Source organism: Carlito syrichta, unplaced genomic scaffold (assembly GCF_000164805.1).
Source record: "Carlito syrichta isolate Samal-C Ts95f unplaced genomic scaffold, Tarsius_syrichta-2.0.1 Scaffold302044, whole genome shotgun sequence".
NCBI lineage: Eukaryota > Metazoa > Chordata > Mammalia > Primates > Tarsiidae > Carlito > Carlito syrichta.
This window is the reverse complement of record NW_007246140.1, coordinates 275,673-281,792: the sequence shown is the minus strand read 5'-3', so window position 1 is coordinate 281,792 and position 6,120 is coordinate 275,673.

The following is a 6,120-nucleotide window of genomic DNA, read 5'->3' as shown; positions in this document are numbered from 1 at the left end:
GGGAACATATCAAATTAATAAAAAAAGTTTCCAAATATTTTTTCTCCAAAACAAAAGGTCTAATAACCTTATATCAGCAGTTCATAGGCAGGGGCAATTTTACACCTCAGAAAACATTTTGCCTGCCTGAGACATTTTTTTGTTGTTGTTGAGTTGGAGTCTCACTCAGTCACCCAGACTGGAGTGCAGTGGCCGCTCCCAGTCACTGCAGCCTCAACCTGTTGGGCTCCAGCGATCCTTCTGCCTCAGCCTTCCAAGTAGCTGGAACTACAGGTGCGCGCTACCATACTCGACTAATTTTTTTGATTTATTGTAGAGATGATGAGGTCTTGTCAAGTTGCCCAGGTGGGTCTCGAACCCATGGGCTCAGGCAATTCACTCACCCCGGCCTCCCAAAGCGAGGGATTACAGGCTGAGCCACTGAGCCCGGCCCTGAGACATTTTTGTTTGTCTCATTTGGGGTGGGGATATGTAGTAAGTGCTTATAATTTTGTGCTGCCTTTGCATATATTTTAATATATAACTTTCGCTTTCTCATACCAGTAGCAGGGCTCAGTCATGGTTTGACATAGTTTCTTGAAATAGTTTCTAATGCCATACTGCACCCAGTATCTCCAGCAGTTGGTCAGAGATAAAACAAACATGGAAGTATTTCTTCCACCTAGCAGGCTGAACTTCCTACTTTCCTGGGCTTCCTTTATCCAGACCATTCAGATACTTGCCCACAAAATTAAAGGGACCACCTCTCATCCCAGCATGACCATCTGTCTGCTGCTCCTAACTTGCATGTATGTGTGTGTGTGTGTGTGTGTGTGTGTGTGTGTGTGTGTGTGTGTGTGTGTGTGTGTGTGAGAGAGAGAGAGAGACTTCCAGGCATACCTTGTACCCTCTGTAAGCTATTAAAAACTTTCAAGTTTTTGCTTTGGGGTTGTATCATTAAAGTCGTGCCCACAATCCTACCGCTGAAGGCCAGCAAGGCTACCCCAAGAGACCCATGCTGGTGGATTCCCAGCTGGTGCTCTTTTGTCTGGGCCTCTCAGGTGCTGGGGAAAACAGCTGCCAGCTAAGCTGACAGAGCTTCATTTAAAACAGGGTGTTATTCAATTCTGGTGGACAGATGCTTTTAAACATACTATATTACACAGTAAACATCCTACATTACACAGGACCACAAAAAGAATTTCCAATCCATATAGCTACTAGTGTTGAGGTTAAGAAACCCTGTTTTAATAATAGAACTGGGTCTAATTATTTAATGGTTTACCTCTAAATCAAAGTTTTAATTACTTAATAAAGGTCTAGGGCTAAGTACCCTTTACAAAGGCTTAAGTCTGCTGACCTTATATGAAGACTTTGGTTACAAATTCAAGGACTTCAGAACAATCTGGGAGAAAGTTCGAGAACTGTCAAAGGAAGACTAAGGCAACATTCACTGAAATAAAGAAGGGAGTTAAATATACTGCCGAGTGAGTGCTGATCTTACAAAGGTGTTCATTAGTATGAAAGAAGGGTGCTGTCATCCACAAAAGCGGGGCTATTTGAGTGAGACAGTTGTCACTGTCTGGTAAGGGGAGATCACTTACTGAAGTCATTCCAGGCCTGGTTGGCTACATTTCTGAGTGGAGGGCCTGACACTGACAGTCAGCTTATAAGGTGTGTCCACTGAGGAGTGCACTCATGATCGGCTGAGCAGGAAAATTAGTACTAAAGGCTACTTTTAACCATGACTGAGCAATGATCTTTTCCTAAATTTGTGTAATCAAAAAAAATTCAGATGCTTCACTCTCCCATGGAAAACTCTTCAAAGACTTTGCCTTTCAGTTGATTTGATGGTAAAGTAAAAATCCTTACCATGGTCTACAAGGCCCTCTGTAGCCTGGACTTGCTCTCTTTCCCCTCTCCTTGCCTCTATCCCCTTCACTGATGATTCTCCAGCCTCTTAGAACATGCCAGTCCCCCTCACTCACCCACTCTCAGGACCTATGTACTTGTGGGTCTTTTTTGGAGAATGTTGTTCCCTTGCTTCCGGTGACTGCACCTCTTCAATGTTAGATCTCAGATGCAAGATCACAGCAATAGAGAGCCCTTTCTTGACCACCAGTACTCAGAAGACTCATGTCACCTCAAACCCAGGCATTTTCTATCTCATCGTTGTGTTGTTTTTTCACGGCAATTATTACAATCTAAAGTAGGAATATGTGACTCTTCATCCACTTATCTCCCACCCCTCACCACTGCTTCCAAATCGCTAGCACAGTGAGGGCTGGGATTTGCCTGTCGTATTCAAGCCTGTATCTCCAACACTGACAAGCAGTTCTTAATAAATATATAGCATATGAAGTTCAACTGGTGAATGAATATAAGAGTAAATAGACGGGCTGTAGTTTCTTTTCTTTTTTTCTTATTTTTTTGAGTTGGAGTCTCACTCGGTCACCCAGACTGGAGTGCAGTGGCCGCTCCCGGCCACCGCAGCCTCGACCTGCTGGGCTCGGGCGATCCTTCCGCCTCAGCCTTCCAAGTAGCCGGAATTACAGGCATGTGCTACCATGCCCAGCTGATTTTTTTTTTTAATTTATTGTAGAGATGAGGTCTCGCTGCCCAGGTGGGTCTCAAACCCGTGGGCTCAGGCAATCCACTCACCTCAGCCTCCCAAAGGCGCGGGATTACAGGCTGAGCCACTGAGCCCGGCTGGGCCGTAGTTTCTTAATCTGGGAAATGAAGACCTTGATACAATTCACCTCTAAGTTCCCCTACAGTTTGAAGAGTGAACAATGTTATGCCTCATACAATAGCTAGAGGAACTCACGGGCTCCTGCCCTACAGGATCTGCTTGTCCATGGCAAGGCCTGTGGAGAAGGGATGGGCAAAGCATAGTGGGAATGGGGAAGAAGGTTTTGTGGTGCCTGGAGGGTGTGGGAGGTGCTGGGGGAAGCTTCTGGCAGGTGACACTTGAGCTGGCCTTAAAGCATGTATGGAAATTCCCTGGGTAGGTGACGAAGGCAGGCAGCATGAAGGAAAGAAGAGCATGGATGTGAGGCCCTGTGCATGCATTCTTACCTGAAGAGCAGGGACAAGTGTGGGAAAGGAAAGGCGGTGCTGGGGGAAAAGTCTGCCGAGTTGTGAGAAGCATGGGGTGGGCTGAACCAAGCTTCCAGTCCTCTGCTTAGAGGATGTGTCCAGAAGGACTGGATTCTGCAGGCAGTGCAGAACGTGTCAGAAGAGGATTTACATCTTAGAGGGGTTGAGCTGGTATTCTGTGAAGGATGGTGTGGATAGGATGAAACCAGAGTCACCCCTCACACCCCACTGAGGGGTGACTTGAATGATCCAAATGAGAAATGATAAAGGTCTCATTTTTACTGAGGAAGATGGAGTCGAGGAAAGGGGCTTTAAAAAATTAATACAGAAATGTAGCAAAACATGGTGCCATCTTTCACTCAATTGATTCTAAAGTCTAAATGCAATCTCCAAGATCATGGACTGTGGACGGGCCTGGCACAGAGCCCTGCTCCACATGGGGTGGCTGGATCTGATGTGTAACAGTTCCAATGCAACACCTTTGGTCTGTTTCTCTTTAGAGACCGGGAAAGCTGTGGAGACATGCTTGGAACCAAAATCATCATATGTTCAAAGGAAGATATTAAATTGACTCAGATGCTTATCTCCAGGCCAAGATGAACTTTTAGAGGCAAAAATCTTAAATTTATATGGAATTACTTCTTGCCTGAGAGAGATTCATTTATATTACCTTGAACCATAGCAGGAGGTGGTGACTGGACGCCAGGACGTGATTAAGAGTGATTCTAAGCCCAAGAGGGCAAGTTGGCCTCATCTTCACTCTCAGTTCTCAACTTACAGGTCATGAGAGGTCTTGGCTATTTCACACTCTGGTGCTGTTGGGAATTATCTAAACAAGGAGTAATTCAGGAGGGGTTGGGGGAGCTGTTACACGTCCTGTATGAACAGTTTGTGCCAGAATAGCCCTGGACAGGTGGATACTTCTCTTTAGAGGTGATGGCACTGAGGACAGAAGAGATTAAGTAGTCGTCTCAGGATGTCATAACTAGTATGTAATAGGGATGAGCTAGGGCTGGGCGTGGAGAACTGGACAGGCCTGAATCATAGTTTCAAAAATGGATGTATGACCTGCTTGATATGTAGGCACACTCAGACCCCCTCGTGGGTCTTCCTCCCGGGTGAGTGTTCCTTCTTTGGAATGTATTTACCTGTATAACTAGGAGGAACTTTGATAAAGCTATGATGATGCAGAATTTTAATAATTTTCATCTTTACACATTTCTTTATGGAGTATATTAGTGACAGGCTTGGAAAGGCATTCTGGAAGCCATTCAAGGAGCAGTTGCCAATTCAAGGAACAGGTATGTGTGTGTGTGTGTGCACACTTGCATTCATGAGCACACTAGGTAGGGGCAGCAGGTTGTTGGTGAGAGTTTGTCATGGTGTCTCTCTCAACCATGTTCATGTTATACAAGAATAGAGAACATTAATATTGGGCCCAGATGCTTAAGAGTGACGAACATCAGGGTCCCCTCTTTGCCCAATCCCTCAGATCACTCGGTAACTGAGTTCCTGAGCCCCATTCGAAGAAACAAAGCACACAGCTGGGGCAGGTAGAAAGCCCATCTCAAACTTTGATAATCAGTCTTCAAAGGGGAGCAGCAATGCCTTATGGGGATCGACAAAAACAAACAAATCATGGTTGCTAATGATGACGGGATTTCAAGAAAATTACTCTGGTTTTAAAATGATAATGGCAATTTTAGGTGGATTATCTTTTGTTAAAGAGATCACCGGACTTAGAGTCAGGAGGCCTAAGTGTGAGTATGTACTATGGCATTTGTTATTTGTCTCTTAAGCTCTGTATACCTGTTTCTTCCCTCCTATCTGTGAGTCATTTGTCAAATGACTAACTCCCCGAGCATCTACTATGTGCCATACTTGTGCTGGGCACTGGGAATAAGTAATTTTTTTTGCTGGATAACAAGGAAGGGGCAAAGATAAGCAGAATATAATTCCTAGATGTGGGTGGTTTATTTAATCTCCTGGGAAGCTAATAGATGTCCACAGATGGTAATGACATACTATCAGAAAAGAAAGATCCGTAAAAATGTTATAAAGTATGATGGAGTCAAGAGGAAGAAATAATTTACTCAAAATGGGAGAACACATATCAGGGAAGAAACCACGAAGGAGACAGCATTTGAATTGATTTTTGCAGACTGAGGAGAATTTCAGTCAGGAAAAGGGAGTTTGCAGTGAAGGGAGCCTTCTGTCACTCAAGGTTGAGGTCACATGAGTAAGCCAGCTTCCCTGGAAGAGAATTTCTGGTGGAAAACGGACAGCATCAGGGTATTCTGTGCCCATGAAAGGCACCGGGAGTTCAGAAGGAGCTTCCTGGCAGCAGGTGCAGGCTGTGTCTGTACCTGCAGTGTGGCTGGGGCAGTTCTGCAAAGCAAGGGACCCACATGCTTGTCCTTTGGCCTACTGTCTGGTCATCCTGCTGCCTGATGTGGTCAGTGCAGCATGAGCGCCACCAGGACATGCCATACTCCTGAAGAGCAGCTTTTCCAAGGAGGGATCCCGTGGTAGTCTCTTCTTTTGGTGTTCAAGTGTGCTTGGCTGCTGCTTGAAAGATATCTAGAGGAACATGGAGCCTATTGTGTGCGGTGCTCCGCCCAGGCTCTGCCTCCAGTGATGTCCCAGGCTGCCCATCAGTATGCCGCCATGAAGCTGGCTTCTCATCTGACTCAGCCTGTGGTAGTCACCATCTGGGTAGTAACCTCCAGGCACATGTCCTGAAACTGGCTTGGGAAACTGAGCAGAAGAGGCCTATCTCCTCCTGGTCTTTTCTAGGTCTCCATTTTGCACATTAGTGACTATTTCTATACAGAGCTCCCAGGGTCCAAGCCTGGGGGATGAGGTGAAGACCTCACCTCTTTTTGTACCTGCTCAAGGCCAATCTGGCCAAAAGCAGAGGGAGCACTGTGATCAGAGCCACTCCAGGGGCTTCTGAGTAGGAGTGAGAGGCAAGTTCCTGTGCAGCTCTGGGTGGATGCCAGAAGAACAACCGAGGCATGGGCAACAACAACCAGCACTTCA